This window comes from Pteronotus mesoamericanus, unplaced genomic scaffold (assembly GCF_021234165.1).
Source record: "Pteronotus mesoamericanus isolate MK-2021 breed Mesoamerican mustached bat unplaced genomic scaffold, CSHL_Meso_final contig_263, whole genome shotgun sequence".
NCBI classification, from domain to species: Eukaryota; Metazoa; Chordata; class Mammalia; order Chiroptera; family Mormoopidae; genus Pteronotus; species Pteronotus mesoamericanus.
The window spans coordinates 5,297,197-5,314,923 of NW_026555112.1; positions in this window are offsets into that span (position 1 = coordinate 5,297,197).

The window sequence follows — 17,727 nt, forward strand, 5'->3', positions numbered from 1 at the left end:
TAAAATATACCCAGAACCATACTTTGTTCTTCATGAAGTAAGTATATTGGTTAGTATGCGACAACAATAGGAAAATTGGTATCTTAATATTTCACAGAAAACATAAAAAGTGTGCCTGCATTATTATCTATATAAGTGAATTAACTTACAAAATGAAAACTCTGTTTCATTCTATAAGAACAACCCTAAAAAACTGTTATATGATGTAATTTTAAAGATTTGGAGGGCCTTTGTCAACAGGCATTTGGACTTTCTTTATCTTCACAAACTACTGGAAGAAGGAAGAAGGTAGTTGTTAAGCAAAATTTCTAATGATTTTCTACAGAGAAACCAAACTGAGGCAGCTGCCAGTTTTATGAGAATCTCCCAGCAATCAAGCCTGGGCCACTCCCTGTCCCCAGAATGGCCAACTGCCCCAGGAACAGAAATACCTCACCAAGCTGGGGAGATGAGATTCTGTCTATGTGGAATTTGAAGCTTGAGCAGAGAGACACAGGCTGGAATTGGGGAGCTGGGTTGCAGGAACAGCCGTCCAACTGAGAGAGAGCATCAACTTGCACTTCTTTATTTCGGAGGCTGTTTGTTTCCACTTTTCTGATTCTTGATTGTCTATTTACTCCTCCAATTCTGTGAGCCTCCCCATGTATTTTTCCAGAGTGTTTTGCTTCAGTTACACAATGGTAGGTTATAAGGTAACAATTAAAGAAACGCCACTAATTCACATGGTATGAGAGAAGAAGGCATTTAAAAGTGGATATCAGATATCATTGCTCCAGGGTCCATCAATCACGCCCGGTTGCCAGTGCCCATCCCTGACTGGGGTGCTCTCCGCCCTCCGCCATGTTGACAACCAGCCCACCTCCCAGCATCATCAGGGTCCTGAAATCCAAGTCCCTACCTCCCCTTACACATGTAATACTTTCCAGAGTTGAAACTCATTAGGTTATTCTACATGGTTACACAGAATAGTTTAGCTGTCCTATTGAGTTTCTCTTGGTCTCAAACTTTTCTGCTCCAAAATAGGATTTTCGCTTGACCTTTCCATAATCCAACATTCTGTGTGTCTCACGAAATAAAAGACTTACTCCAAAGATGAATTCTGCTTCTATCCTTACAGGGTAAATAATTACAGGCAGCTTTAAAGTACCAGTCTGTTGCTGCTTCTAGTTTTAAGGAGGTCAGAGCTATTGGAAGCCAGATTCATAGGAAAGCCCAGTTTGCAGCCCTTTCTTGGAACACTGCGTGACTTCGTGCTTCCTGACCTTCTTACAAAGCCATTTTCCTTCCTTGGAAATTTGGTGCCTCCATTGGTGCTTGCAGCTTCTGCTATTGGTCACATGACACCGTAGATCATCCAGGTCTTTTGTTTCTATCCAAGTTCGATCAATAAGTCAAAGCCAAGGAGAATAATCCAGAGGAGAAACGTTCCTTCCAGGCATCTGGTGTTCCTCACGCAGCTGAGGTGGACAGGCCACGTGGCGACAGGCAAATAGGAAACAGACCTCCATTTGGGTGGTCTGCCGCTTGGTGTCCATTGCAGGCCAAGGAGCAATAACAGCTGTCCAGCAAGGAGGCCAACACATCCTCAGGGCAGAAAGTGACAAAGCAGTCCATCCCTAAGGCTGCCAGCACCTTCTTCCCACAGTATCACCCAACTGGCTGTGAGAGAGTAAGGAGGAGGGACTGTCTTTCTTCACCAAGTAGGTCACATTGAGTTGGCAACAAAAACCTCCTGAAAACCACGTATGTCCACATTTGGACCATCGTTATGGCTGAGGGGCCAATGAGTCTGCAAATGGAAAAGAAAAGGAGCTGATGGATGGCGAACGGGCTGCCAGAATGTGGCCAGCACCACAGTGTAGAAGGAGTCAAGGCAGCAGTTCCTATACTCCATCAAACGTCTAGAAATCACATCATATTTGGACCACTTTCCTGACTATAAATTGAGATGGTTTAACTAGAACTTGGAATCAGAATACTAGAGAATGACTGGTCATCTAAGCCAACCCCTCTCATACCACAGACAAGTAAACTGAGGCTGATTCATATATTCAATCTATGTTTCTTGAGCCCTACTATGTGCCAGGTGAAGTGCTAGGTGCTAGGGATCAAATGGAGAGCAAAAGTATCGTACATACAGCCCCTCACCTCACCATGCTTGCAACCCAGTGGGGGGAGACTGATTGAATAGTCACGTATATGAGTATTTCACACAAACTGATGAGTTCTGTGAAGACACACGTAGTGTACTCAGAATGTATTTCATAGGGGCCTGATCTAGACAGGGCAACCATATGGGGAAGTCCTTTCAGATTTAAGACCTGAAGGAAGAATAGCCCTTAACTAATTAAAGAGAGTAGTGACGGGGTTGTTGGAGAAGAGAAAGAGGTATAGAAGGATTGTATGCAAAGGCCCTGAGACAGGAAAAAAACAGGGACTTCCAGGAAAGTGAAAACAGCCAGAGAGTGGTAGGGCTAGAACAGAGAAAGATAGGCAGAGAATGGAACAAGATGGGAGTATTGAGGGAGCAGAGACCAGCCGCCTCAGGGCTGTGAAGGATTTGTGTGGCGGCAGAATTCCAAGATGGTACACGAGATTCCGAAGGCCTGTATTTCCCATCCTTTGAGTCTGGGCAGGCAGGACCTCTGAATATGATGGACTACCACTCTTGCAACTGTTACAGTAAATAGCAAAAAGGGTTTTGCAGTGTAATTAACATTACTAATAGGTTGTCTTTCAGTTAATGATAACTGGATGATGAAACTCCTGGGAAGGGGATTCATGATACTTGAGGGTTTTTATATTTGTCTTTGTGTAAGATCTGTCTTTAACTTAGTAAAGGGAGTTCAAAGAAAGCCTCTCTTTGCATGTGCTGTTTTTCAAGTACCTATAGCTCAAAATAATCAAAGTGGCAAATGTTGGGATAGTTTTTCTGAGCTTTTTCAGATCCTTCCTGGAAGCCCTACCCAACAACTTCCTGTTCATCTTTGGCTACTCCTATTATAGATACAAGCAGTCTGGGGAATTTATCTTTTTGACTAAGCACATTACCTCCCAAATAAAACATGGAGCTTATAAACACAAGAAGAGGGCAAGGATGAATGTTGGGCAGGCAAATGGCAATTTCTGACATTGGGGAAAACTTTTAAAAACAAGAAAGCTTGTGGATTGGAAGAATGTAAAGGAATCAGCGCAGCATAGGTGCCAATGAAGTCAAATAATAGAAAGGATATGAAGGATGATGTTGAATAAGCAAGTTAGGAGGATAGGAGGCTGCAATGAGAAAGTGGATATTTGAATTAGTAATCTGGGATTTAGAGAAGGTTAAAGTAATAACTGGGTCAAGAGTGTGAATAAGGAATTACATAGCTAAGGTGGAGTGGGAGAGAAAGTCAATGAAACTTGTAATATAAAGGCTGAAGTCATTACAGGCGAGTCAGAACTTGGGAAGTATAGAGACATTGAACAAGGAGTCAACATGTTTAGACAATAAAAAAGAACATCCAAGAGGTCAGTAGGTAACAAAAATAAGGACAGGAGAAACTCAAAGTGTCAAGATTTTTAACAGCCATCCCAAGAGAAGCATGTGCTCAGAAGCAACAAGTTATTGGAAGTGGAGCTCACAAAAGCCATTGAATACAAAGGGAAGTTGAATTTTGAAGAAGCTCCCAGCGGGCAGAGCAGAAGGCATTGGGAGGTGCAGAGGGAGAGGAGGTCTGCAGAGACGAAGAAGTGTAAGCTACCGCTGGGCGGAGGAAGTGACAGGTAGTTGGTGGAAAAGGGCTGAAACTTTGGCCACCAATTAAAAACAGGGGTGAGAATGCAGGTTAAATTTTATCTCTTTCAACAGGAGGGGCTCTGGGTTAAGTGGCCACAGAACCTGGCCTCACTTCACCAACAGAAGTTGTCAGTTCTCAAAGCCATATAGCAACAGAGCTGGCACTGGAACCCATGTTTTCTGATTCTCACCTCTAAAATCTGCGATCTCACAACCTGAGAGCAAGGAACATATTCCTCATCAGTCTTCTTTCATTCATTTATGTGTTCCAAGGGCCAACACCAGTCACATTGTGTTTGGAGGGCTCTCCCTGGACTTGTACCACAGGACAGTACTGGCTCGGTCACGTATCTCCTTCAGACGCAGAGCACTTAACAAAATCAGGAACTGATAGGGAACAGCCTTGTCTTCGCCTCACTTACAGACTATTTCAAGAAGAGGCTTTCTAGGAATTAGGATCAAGAAAAAAAAATTTTCCTTCTATCCTTGCTTCCATGAAACTATGAAAAATATGAAACCATCAATATTCTTTCTTTGTCTTGGCCTCTAGGACACTTAAGCTTAAAGCTAAGGACTCAATTGTCCTACATTCTCAAAATAATTATTTCTCTCCCAAACAATTTCAAAGTGTTACTTTATTGAAAATAATCTTATGTTATATTTAACACTATTAACCACACTTAAAATTCTTTTTAATAATAAAAGAACATAAATTTTTAATATTAATAATTCAAAATAATTGTTAAATAAGAATATATAAAGAGCTCTTAGAAATCAAGAAAAGTTGGACATAGTAATAAAAATATTACAAAGATAGTAATAGCGAATTCAAAAAAGAAAAACAAATGGAAAATAAACATAAAAATAGTCAACCTCAACAATAATAAAGAATTGTAAGTTTAAAAAAATAAATATTTGTCCACTATAATATACATTAGATTACAGAAAATTAATAAGATGGACAAAAAGTAATTTTGGATAAGGGATTGTGAAAGGAGTTCACTCACAAAGCACAAAGAGAAGCATAAATTTGTAAACACTTCTGAAAGGTGAAGTTTACCTCAAAAGAATAAAAATATTTTATGAAGATATACAGCTAACATTATTCTCAATGGTTAAAAAGAACTGAAAGCTTTTTCTCTAAAATCAGGATAAAGGCAAAGATGGCTACTCTTGCCACTTCTGTTCAACATAGCACTCAGTTCTAGCCAGAGCAGTTAGGCAAGAAAAAGAAATAAAAGACATCCACATCAAAAAGGGAAAAGAGAGATAAAATTATCTCTGCAAATGGTATAATCTTACACGTAGAGCACTCTAAAGACCCCACAAAAAACAATTAGAACTAATATACAAATTTAGAAAAGTTGCAGAATACAAAAGAAACACACAAAGATCAGTTGTATTTCTGTATACTAAAAACAAACTTCTCCGAAAAGGAAATTAAGAAAACAATCCCATTTACAATATGATCAGAAAGAATAAAATACTTAGGAATAAATGTAACTAAAGAGATAAAGACTCACATACTGAAAACTACAAATATTGCTGAAAGAAATCAACAAGACACAAATAAGTAGAAAGACATCTTCTGTTCATGAATTAGAAGATTTAATATTATTAAAATATCTATACAACCCAAAACACTACAAATTCAGTGCAATTTTAATCCCTATTAAGTATTAAAATTTAAATGTTCTCTTTGATACCTAAATTCCCCATTTTGGAACTTAACCTATGGAGATATTCACACAAGCACATAAGGCTCTATGATCATCACAGAATGTTTTGGAATAGGGAGAAATTATCAACAATCTAAGTGTCCATTGCGATAGCACAGTGGAATTCTATGAAGTCATTAAAGTGTTTATGAAATTCTACATAAATATAAAAATATTTATAGCAAATTATTGAGTAAAGCAGCAATTACAGAGTGTAATATATAAGATGGTTCCATATCTGTAAATGTATATATCTCTATATAAGTGTATTTGCATATTGACACAATTCCTGAAATTCTAGATGGTGAGAGTTGTGATTTAATCTTTACAATTTCCCATGATTTCTGTATTTTTTAAATAATGAGCAAGACAATATTTCATAATCAGATTTTTAAAGAGATTTCATTTTGGAGCGCACATGCAAGCAAATGGACAAGATAAATGACCCACACCAGAAGCACAACTGGATGTGATTCTCAGCAAGAAGAGCCCTGTCCTGTGTGCTAAGGAGCGGAATCTGCCTTCTCTCCAGCCCCACTCACCTCTTCCCCAGTTTAGCCTCAGATTCCTCACTTGCAAAACAGAATTTTAGAAGCTTGGCTATAATCATGGAGAAAATGGGTAGGAAAAAAACAAACTTGAACCCAGGTAGCTGACCAGAGTTTCTGTATAATTGCTTCCTTGAACAACCCTGTCTCTGCCCAGGAGAGCTGATTGGCCCCACACTGGGTCCATCACTCAACCTCTTACAGATTTCTGTCCGAGCCCCCAGAGACTTAGTGGCAGTCCTGGCTTTATCATCAGCCATTCACTTCAGACTTGTGCAGTTACACATGGCTATTTACATTGAAACTAATTAACAGTAAACAGCATTTAAATACTCCATTCTTCAGTTGCACCGGGCACTGTTCAAACACTCAAAAGCCACACACAGCTAGTGGCTACTACATTGGAGAGCACAAACAGAATATTTCCATCATCACAAAAAGTTCTAAACTCCAAGAAGCCAGGAATGGTGCCCAGTTCACCGCTGTGTTCTCAGCAGCTGGTTGAGTATCTAATACCCCCGAAGGCCCTCACTGAGTGAGTGAGGAATTAATGATTCAATCCATCAAGTCCAAGCAAATTGATGCTAGGTGGGAAAGGCAGTTAGCAGGAGCTCACTTTTCAGCCAAGTCCCGAAGGTAATTACACAAATGGGTGGGTCAAGGGGAGGGTAGAGCATTCCGGATGGGAAAAGACATTCATTTAGTGAGAAATGTAAAGGGAATTGGCACCGCCAGGCTATTGTTCTCTGGCTCTTTTCTTGCTGCCAATTAAAAATCATCTTAGGCGGTGTTTTCTTATCAGACTTCCTCCAGCGTGCACTCACCCTGATTTGGTATTATTGTAAGGTCTGCTCGGACTAATTGGGCTCTTGGCAGTTCAACAGTCAGGCAATTTTTTAAGTCTTTCCATTTTATTTTGTTTCATTATTAATTTTTGATTGGAGGTGAAGGTATACACCCCAGAGAACTACAAGAAGTTTTCCAAAAGACTTTCAACCCAAATGTCCACTAGTTCCAAAGTTCATATAATCATTATCTAAATGGCTGTGCCCTTGATAGCCCTGGGGCGGAGGGGGAACAGCTGAATTCCGTGCAGGAACTTTGTTCAATCCTCAGGCAGGAGATTCTGAGCCAGCAACTGCTAGGGGCATAAAAACAGAGTTGGTTCCAAACTACTTCTAAGAATGATCCCTTTCTTTCAAGTTTAATGTAATCCAGACTATATGGGGTTGAAACCCAGCTCTACCGCCAACTACTTGTGGGACATTTCTGAGTCTCAACTTCCTCTTCTGTAAAATGGGGATCATAAAAGGGTTAGGAGCATTAAATAGGCTAATGTATGTCAAGTTCTTAGTACAGTGCCAAGTATATAAGAGTTTAAGTACCTAAACAATGAATAACTGCAATGCACATGTTTTTGTCATGTCTTCAAATATGTGTCTGCAATTGACTAGTGTTAAGAATGAAAGTAATAATGTAACCATAATTATTACATTAGCTTCCACTTATTAAGCTCCTGCTAAACATTAATCTTTATAACAACTTGGAAATTCATCATCTTACCACCACCTTACTACCACCCTGATCCAAACCATCATCACTCCCTACTTGGCCCAGTGCAGTGCCGCCTAGTGTCGACACTCACCTGCCCTAGGACAATAAGGGTATCTTTTTCAACAGTAAATCAGATCCCATCAGCTCCCTATCTAAAACTTACCCGTAGCTACCCATTTAATAGGGTGGCAGAGCAGGGATTCAAATTTGTTATCAATAGGAACTTGTTGAGCTATTCACCACATCCAGAGAACGCTGTGTCTTATCCTGCCCCTGCCCTTTTAGCAGGGTGGAGAAACTGAGGTTCAGAAAGAAAAGTTACTTACCAACAGCTGCCCAGCAAGTTAGTGGCAGAGATGGGGTTTGAATTGTATGAACCCACCTATGTGGATCCACAACACTTGTTTTTAATCACAATGATGGATGGTTGGCCTGTAATCAATGAACTGTAGAGAACAAAGACCTCATGACCCAAGGACCCTCAGCCCATTTCAGGCTGGAAATGTGGCAAGGGTCCATGTGAGTCTCTTGATTGTCCTGCCCCTTGAAAATACTTCTTGCAGAGAAAAGAAATGACATGGGGTATTCTCTTTGGTCACAGTCTCCCGTCCTTAAAACTGAATCCCTATAAAGCTCCTCTGAAGGCTCCCGGTCCTGTCTAAGCCTGACATTCCCACTGCCCTGACTTTGTGCTTTCCCTCCCACAAGAATGTTCTTAGGCTGGATACACAGGAAATGTCTATGCCATGGCTAACATCCATCGGAGATATCAAACATTCTGTGTCCAGCAAAGCAGGAGGGACTCTGAGACACAGACACACCACTGATTTGTGTTTATATTGTCTTTGCAGACAGACCAACTTGGAATTCAACTAGTCCAACCCCTAGTGAATGGTTTCTGCCACTTTGGTGCCCACTGAACGCTGATCACTTCTTCGGCTGATTTTATGCATTCTTCATTCTTGAATAGTACCAGTAACTTAACTCCGCTACATGCATGATTACATATGTATATAATTTTCTATTTAAATATTTGTAGATTTATATATCTGTGTGTATTACGTATATCATATGTTTTCATGCCATGCCTGTACCTTCAGTTACAAGCTAAATGCTGACAACTCCCAAATTTATATCCCTGCTGCAGACATCGCTCCTAAGTTCCAGACCCATATATCCAGGAGCCCACTCACATCCCCACTTTCATATCTCACAGACACTAAACTAAACTCATCTTCCTTCCAAGGCCTACTCACCCTCCCATGCTCCTTATCTCAAAAAATGGCAGCCGCCATCCAATCAGGGGATCAAGCCAAAAAATCCTGAAGGCTATCCTGACACCACTCCGCTCCTTACCTACCAGATCCATTCATCCCAAGTCTTGACAGCTTTACCTCTTCAAGTCATTCATTCATCAATCTACTCACTTATTTAACAATCGCATAATCTATAGCACTGTTTGAAAAATGGGTGCTACTGTGGTAAACAAGATAGATATTGTCTTTACCTTTCAAAGCTCATAGTCATAAACCACAACAGCACATTTTATTGAATGAATAAATGGTATGTATACATGAAGATAGTTTTGTGCAGGATAGAGACTTGATATAAATTCACTAATGCACAACTGCATATTTTGTAGTAGATCTTGTCAAGAGCCTTGTATAGAAAGGTTATTGTTTGCCAGTGGTTTATCAGATAGTAGGGGAAAATACACCATCTGCTCCTTTGATAGAGCATTGAATAGCTTGTTATGTTTTTATATTATTATATTTGATTTTCACAACGTCCTTGAGAGAGGTACACAGGCTAGTTATTTTAATTTCCATTTCAGAGAAAAAGAAACAGGGTCAAAGTAGTTGAGTCTAAGGCAGTACTTTTTCTGCTATACCCAAGTTTTAGGGGTGCACAGGGCATTTCATTTATACCTTTTGTCTATTGGACCAAAAATTGAGACAATAAATTAAAGCTCCCTAGTTTTCTAGCTTATCAGATATTAATCTTTCAAGTACCTCCCTACTGGTGGAGGAACTCCTTACTAAGTGATCCCACAAGGAAAGTCAAACAGGACTCCCTGCTCTTTGTTACCTGGAACGAGGCACATGCCCTAACATCAGCCATCAAGAATTTTCCTCCTAGGATCAGTCAATGGGATGTTCCAACTCAGGCCTGTGAATATTGAACAAGCAATCGATGACACAGAGACAATTGAAGGTTTTTGTCCAGTGGCATCAAGGCTCAGTGCGATACGCCTCAGGGTCCATGGGGCAGCAGGGGTCATGCAGCAGCAGCATGCTAACCAAGAACTTAAGCTGTGGCCTAACCTTGCTGGAATACGTGCGCTTCCTAAGCTTGGTTCTACAGTCATCCATCAGTTTTGAAAAGTACTCAATATCTTTTCAATATATGCATTTTCTGTTAAAATCTGTTTCTTGCACCCAATAACTGAGTGATACTCCTAAGAAAACATTCACATGACATACTTATTGTTCTATCTAACACACTTGGCCTCAGAGCAGGATTTATGGGTAGACTGGCCTGGCTTGGGCCCCATCCAAGTTCCAAAGTCTGGAAGGAAGAAGGAGCTTTGAGTCATCTGCCGGGTAGATCCATAACAAAGACCACAAGGACCAAGGGCCCGCCAGACTCCTATGTTCTACAGACTTCTGTCCACGCTATAAATTCCATGGCCACATATAGACAACCTCAATACTCAAATACTCAAGCAATTTATTACTAACCAGGGCCAGTCTAGTAAAGAATGGCTGAAGAGGCACTATGAGAGGGTGTTTAGAAAATGGCTTTAATAAGAAGCTTCCAATAAGAAGGAAATAGGCACGAACTTAGAGCTAAAGAAAGGTTAACTCATTAGGAAGGCTAACGAAGACTATTTAATGAGAACTTCCTTATGCAGAGCAAATGTGGCATAATTTCTGTAATATCAGAGCTTCATGTAAGTCTTGCTGTTTATCAAGAGGAAAAGATCCATAAAACTGTAATTAGCCTACAATGGAGTCTTCTCAACATATTAACACCTCTCTACCATGTTTCTTGCAGGCATCGTTCATGTACTGAACTGCTAAGCTTCCAAATCAGTTCTGTGAGATTACTATTATCATCTTTTCATTGTTTATTTTGCAGAAAAGGAAATTGAAAGTCAAAGAGGTTAAGTGATTGGCCCAGGGTTACACAGGTATTAAGTGGCAGAGCTGGGAGTAGAGCCCAGGTTTGCCTGGCTCCAAAAGTCACATTCTTTCCACTAAACCGTGGTGCTGTTTTCCTTCCCAAGGCAATTGTCAAGATCCTTTGCCAAGAAGTGCTAACAACTAATGTCTCTGACAGTGGAATGAAAAGGAAGTCTCTCAGTGACCCGATGACATGTGGGAGTGGCTGCCCATGAGATATGAGTTTGTAGGGATGGGTCTGGCTGTCAGAGAGACTGGGTGATTTCTGACTTGGTTGTTTTTCTCAGGAAACCCTGGTCGAGTTATTAATTCTGGAAGGGTGAGGGAAAAAAAGGAGAGATTAGAGAGTAGGGGAGGAGAAAGATGGAGAGAAAAAGAGGGAGAGAGATAGAAAGAGACTGAGATATTGAGAGACAGAGAAAGAGAGACTTTGTCCTCATTTTTATTCTCATTCCTGACTTGAATGGAGTTCACTGGCCCCCAATCCAAAACAGCAGCTCCTCCCTGGAAGCAGCTGGTGCCCTTCAACAGCCCCTCACAGCCCCTGCTCTCTCCGCCCACCTCGGAGTCTCTGCATCAAGGCTCTGTCAGATCCCCTTCATCACTCTTGTCTCTCTGTTGGACGAGAACCTCTTTGGAACTACAGTAGACAAGGTAGCTAGACATAATTTGGGATAAGAAGTAGGAAATGAAATAACATTTTAGCCTTGATCAGAATGTTCTTGGGCAGATTTAATTAATGTATTATTTGCTTCATTTCAGAACCTTCTGAGGGCAAAGTTTACCCTGCCTACCAGCAGCCCAAGAAGAACACTGGAAGGAGCAGGGGTTGTGTGGGGAGGACAGCTTCTTGAAGGGGAGGCAGAGCTGCCCTGATGAGACTCACCTCACCTGGGGAGACAGCCACACACAACCGAGCCCCCCCCCCCAACCACCACAGTGACTATGGTTTGACTATGATAAAAACATGGGGAATGTTCCAGGGAATTGATGTTTCCCATCTCTAGCTATCCACGGCAAAGAGGGGAAACCCCCTGAATACTTGTAGCCTCTGTCCCACCTCCCATTACTCCCTGGGGAGACAGAGTACGTTACCTTGTTGACAAACAAGAGCCAATTGTCTATGTTTCTTTAATGGGTGATGCTGACCTATCAAATTTCCACAGTGCTGCAATGGGGTATGTGGCCTCTCCATCCTGCCCTCTTCTACCTGGGGAAGTGTGCTGTTTTGCAGACTCCAATTTGCTCTCTGGTTGGTTGCTCCAAAGTCCTGCCTGGGGCTTGGGGAGTCAACCCAGTGCTCATGCAAAGTGCTCCGTTCTGTCATAAAGGTGACAGTTTGGTCCCATGCACCACATACCTTTGTCTTGGTTTAGAATCAAGAGAAGAAGAGGAGATAATGGTTGTGCTCGCTCAAAAAACCTAGCTATCAAAAATGACAGTTACTGTAATTAATATTACCATTTTCTTGCTTCTGAAGCATTCTTACTGACAATGAAACCTTGGGCTTCCCTATCTATGGGCTTAGTCAGAGATGTCCCAAGACCACAGCAAATAGCCTCAGAATCAGCACCTGTCCACTCAGTCCAGCTCCTCTGCACTCTTCACCCTAAACACCCCATCCATCATGCCACACCCACATATCTTCCTGTCTTCTTAGCACATAAAATTTTCCCTCAGAAACAGGGTATTGAGGTCACTTACAATTCAAAGGGAAGCTGTCATAAATAATATTGAGATCCTCATTGTCCAGCTGCCTTTGCCAGGGCCTTGTTGGGTCAGCTTTGCAAATGCCTGCCAAGCCTCTAGGAGGAGGAAGGGTCTTACCCAGTCCCTGGAGTGTTTGCAGGCATTCCTACCTGGTGACGCAAGGGAACTGGACAACAATATGGTGTCACAGGGTATATGGGGATATGTGTGTGCACATAAAAGTGTATGTGTGTCTGCATGAGCCCGGGGGTCTGCATCTGTCTGTGTCCAGGTCTCTGACAAGCCCAGTGTACCTCCATTTCCTGCTAAGGACCAACTGTCAGCAATTTGTGAATTAACAAGGTAGAGGGAGGAAGTAATGACTACAGAATGGCAAACATCGGGCTTAGGAGACAGTCTAAGGATGGGAGGCAGGGGAACATGAGGGTGTGTTTATACAGCACTTTCCATAACATTCAAGAAAAGGAGGTTGTACAAAAAACATAGGGTGTTAATGAAGATTTGAGGGAAAACTAAAGCTTCCCAATTCCACAGTAGCCCTTGGCATTGCCACCCTCTGAGGGATACTTCAAGGCAATTGCATGCCGTCACTCACAAAGTGTGCCTCCATAAATGGGACCCCACCATTCTTGCTCATTCCCCTTTATCTGGTGTGTCTCCGTGTGTGCTCTCTCCCTTCTCCTGAATCCTACCAGTGTGTGTGTGTGTGTGTGTGTGTGTGTGTGTGTACCACTGTTGTAGAACTCAGGGACTGGTAAGATTTTCAAGGGCACAGAGGGACCTGAGTCACCTTGTACGCCAGCATCTAGCAGAGCCTGGGACAGGTTAGATGCTCAGGAAATGTTGGTTGCAGAAGAAAAGCATCTTGCTATTTTCAATACGCATATACTCTCCTAATTAACAACACATCATTTCAGATTCTCCCCAGTGACTCCACAGTGAATCATCTGATATATAACTCCTGTCAAAAGCCTGGCTGAACTATGGTGCTCCAGAGAGAGAGGGGGGAAAAAAGATTTACCAAAGTTTCCACCATAACAAAGACGAGAGAAGGTGAAATTGTGTACCATTCAAGAGTTTTCAGACACAATTTAAAAAGCAGTCTTGACCCCACTACCCCAAAGGATCGTTACTTGAATAGTTGACATCGCATTTCACCCTTGGCTTTGTTAAGAGCCAATAAAGTAACCAATAATACATGGAATGTCTCCATATTAAGAGACATTACTGCTATTGTGGACATCATCCATTATGGTGGCCAATGTCCCTTTTCTTTTGCTTTAGGCACACTCATAAAGAGATGAAATAAATCCACACGATGTGGAGTAGAAGGGAGACCCCATGTGCATTGCCGAGCCGAAGTCAAGGAGGCACCTTTTGATAGTAAATACTGCTGTTGTAGCCAGCAGGGAGAATGGCAGGTCAACAAGCAACAGCAATATGTGGTCGGAAAGGGATAGGTGGCTGCAGAACTGTGTGAGAGGATCACCAATGCAGGCAAAGGAAGAAAGCCTTCCTGGAGAAGGGGACAGCTAAACAAAGAACATGAAGATCCCACAGGAGTTGAAAAAGACATGGGCGTAAGTGTAAAAATCCCTGACAAAGGGAGCGGTACAGGAATAGGCGTGGAAGCGCGTGGCCCATTTGGGGAAAAGGAAAGCAGGCCACTATGTCTGGAATAGCTAAATGAGAGGCGAGACTGAAAGTATAAACAGGGAGTCTCAGAATGGTCAGAAACATTTAAACCATTTTTCAAGGAAAAAAGAATGACATTGAAGGGTTTTGTAGGAGAATTACTTAACCAGACAGACATTTCTTCAAGCTATTTCCTGGGCAGCCCTGTGGACCGTGGATGGTGGGTAGGGGCAGAGGGGACATCGGGGATCTAAAAGGATGAGATTGCCATGCGGGAAGTGAGGTCAGAGGAGGAAGGTGGCAGAGGGGATGGAGAGAAGCAGGTGAATCCGAAAGACATTTGAGAAGTAGCATGAACAGGACTCGGTCAATAGTTGGGTAAGGGACTGAAAGAAAGAAAGCAGTCAAGGTTGGCTCCCAGCTTGTGATACAGGAGACACTGGACAATGAAGAATAAGGCATATGCCAGGCATGTTCTCCTGCACTTTCTGCACACGAGGCTGAGCCTCGTTCATCGCATCAGCCCTGTCTCAGCTTTGCCATATCTGCCACTGGAGGGATAATCAAGCGGGCTTCTTTCATAGATCAATTTTGGCTCTGGGGGAGGCACTGGGAAGCTTGTTCAGGCTTCCAGGTCTCTGCCTTGTGCCCCAGCAGAGCTCCCCAGAAAGCTCTGAATGGCAGCAGGGATGGAGGTTAGTATAGAGAGGAAGAGGGTGTGAGGTGTTTGCCCAACTGTTACTAGGACAGTATTTGGTTTCCATCAGTATTGGTCTCTGGGGAGTTCTGATATCTCTCTCTCTCTCTCTCTCTCTCTCTCCATTAAAAGGCACAGATGAGAAAATGGTGAGGTTCACGTACCCAAGTCTTAATCCAAACTCATGTCATGATTCCTCTCTGTAACCTTAACACTGGCACATGCAAAACCCTAACACTAGAAAAGGTGAAAAAGACATCCTCAAGCCACAGCAGCAAGTTCTCCCCCACTTTCGCCACCCAACCTTAAGAGAGGGGTCCCGCCGAGGGCCCTTGGAGCAGGGTCCCTCTTCCAGCCTCGCAGGGGACGTCCTGACTCTGTTGCTTTCCTGAGCGCTTCACCTGTCTCCCCAGCAGAATTCCCGATGAAGCCCCCCACCCCAGAGCCCGTTCCCTGTATCTCATCCTCGCTCCCAGGGAAACTTGGCACCTGGTGCAACCACTTAAAAAATGAGGAAGGCTGAGAGAGAAGGTGGGGTATAAAGTAGGAAGTTGTCCTCTGTGTTGCACACCCCCACCCCCACCCGCCCAAAGCGCAGTCTGAATTGTATCTATGGGAGTCCCCAGAGTCCGGTGGCGCCGCCGAGCCAGCTCAGGAGTCAAGAAACCGGGTCCTATTCCTGGGTGCTTCACCTGTCTGCACCGTCCCCACCCGACACCCGCACACACCGCAAGACCTCGGGCCTCGCCTGGGTGAGCGCAGGGCGCCGAAGTCCTCTCACCGATCCCGTACACAGTTAGCGCTCTAGGCCTAAAGCACGGCGGTGTTCCAAGGCTTGAAGTCACAGCACACATTAGTAAGGAGAAGGAACGTCCAAAAGGAAAAACAAATGTCAGAACTGAGGAGCCCAGGCTTGACAAAGGAGCCAGGAAAACCAGGCTGAGAAGGTTTCCTGAGACACGAAAGTACTCCGCTCCCTGCCACGGTTGCAAACTCTGCCAGACCCGGGCCTTGGATGGCTCACGCACCCCTCCCATAGTCTAATGAACGTGTCCTCTGCCAGCCCCCCATCTGCTCCCCCATTCCCCCCTCCCCCAGGGCTGCTTAATGACAAGCCCAAGCCTCTCTGGGCCCCTTTTGAGCCAGAGGGCTGCATTGTTGACATTTATCTCTGGGCCACTCGATGACATGATTATAGGAGACACAAAGGAGGCATATTTGTAATAAATCCTGAACCAAAAAAAGAGAAGTCATTAAAAAGTTGGGTTTCTCCCCAGTACTCTTGGCAAAAGAAAGCAAAGAAGAGATATTTGCTGGTTGGTTTCAGCTTCTCTAATTGGCTCCCCACCCTTTCTCCCTGCTATGGACTGAATGTTTCTGTCCTCCTCAAAACTCTTGTTGAAGCCTAGCCCCCAGTGTGACAATATGACGAGGCGGGACCTGGGGAGGGGATTAGGTCAGGAGGGTGGAGCTTCATGAATGGAATTAGTGCTCCTATGGGGAGAGACACAGGAGAGCTGATCTCTCTCTCTCTCTCTCTGTCTGTCCTGTGAGGACATAATGATGGGCCTCACCATTTAGCAAATCTGCCAGTACCTTGGTCTTGACCTTCCTGGCCTCCAGAACTGTGGGAAACAAATATTTGTTGTTTAAGACACCTGGTTTATGGTATTAAGTTATAGTAGTCCGAACTAAGTCATTGGAGTATGTCTCCAGCTTAGCCTGGTGTGGTGGCCCATGGGTCTGAGGTTACCCCCTCCCCCAAACTCCCAGGAGTTCCCCTATGCAACCTCTATCTGAAGGACTCTAAGGCAATAGAATTTTGAGGCAAAGGGCAGGGGAATTGAATAATGTAGACAATTGAAAGGCCAGAGTAAAAATGTTACAGAGCTGGGCAGTAATAGATGTTTTCTCCCCAGCAGAATGCCCTTCCCCTCAAGAGACAAGAATCCATTCACTTTCTCATTTCCTGTAAAAATCCCAATCCCTAGAGCAGTGTCCAGCACATGTAGTTGCTCAATAATTACTTGTTGAATGAATGAGTGAATGAATTTCTCTCAGTCTTTATAGCAACCTCATGGGAGATTATCATACAGATTTTAAAGGTGAGAAAACTGAGACTCTAAGAGGTCAAATAGCATACCTGAAGTATAAAGGTTTAAACATCGCACACAGATCTGACTTTACTGACATATACAGAAGATATAGAAAGCTATCAATATGATTCCCGGGGCTAGATCAATCAAACAGAAAGCTCTTCTCCAAAACACTCAGAAGAGTATTTACTTTGTCTATATTTTACTTTAAATATCTAATCCATTATATTCATAGCAATGTGAATCTGTAACTCCCTTCTTTACCCCATCATTACACATGAAATGTAGCACAATCATGGCATTCATTAGACTTTATTGCAATTATTCTCTAACATCTCATTAGACTGTGAACTCCTTGAAAGCACCTTGTTTATCTCAGCATCTCCAGCACCTAGAAAAAATCTTCGCAAAGGTTTGCTGCAGAAATGAATGGATGGATGAATGAATTTGTGCAACACCTTGCATTACATAAATACTTTCATTTATATTATCTCAGGTAATCTTCATGTGGCTTGGTGAATTGTTGGGATTATTAACAAGTACACAAATTCTCCTTGGAGGTATAGCTTTCTTTCTGTGAGAAGATGCTTTGATGAGCTGGAGGTAGGTGATAGTTGTGAGGGCAGACATGTTGACCGAGAAAACATAGAAGGAAGAAGCATCTCAACCTTGGGCAAGAGGCAAGGGGATGAGTTTGCTGAGATCACTGAAGAGAAGAGGATAGGGTAATGGGACCCACAGAGAGAGAAAGACTTGGACTGGGTGAGGCCAGCAGCCAACAAGACCATCTGGACTGGATTAGGTGG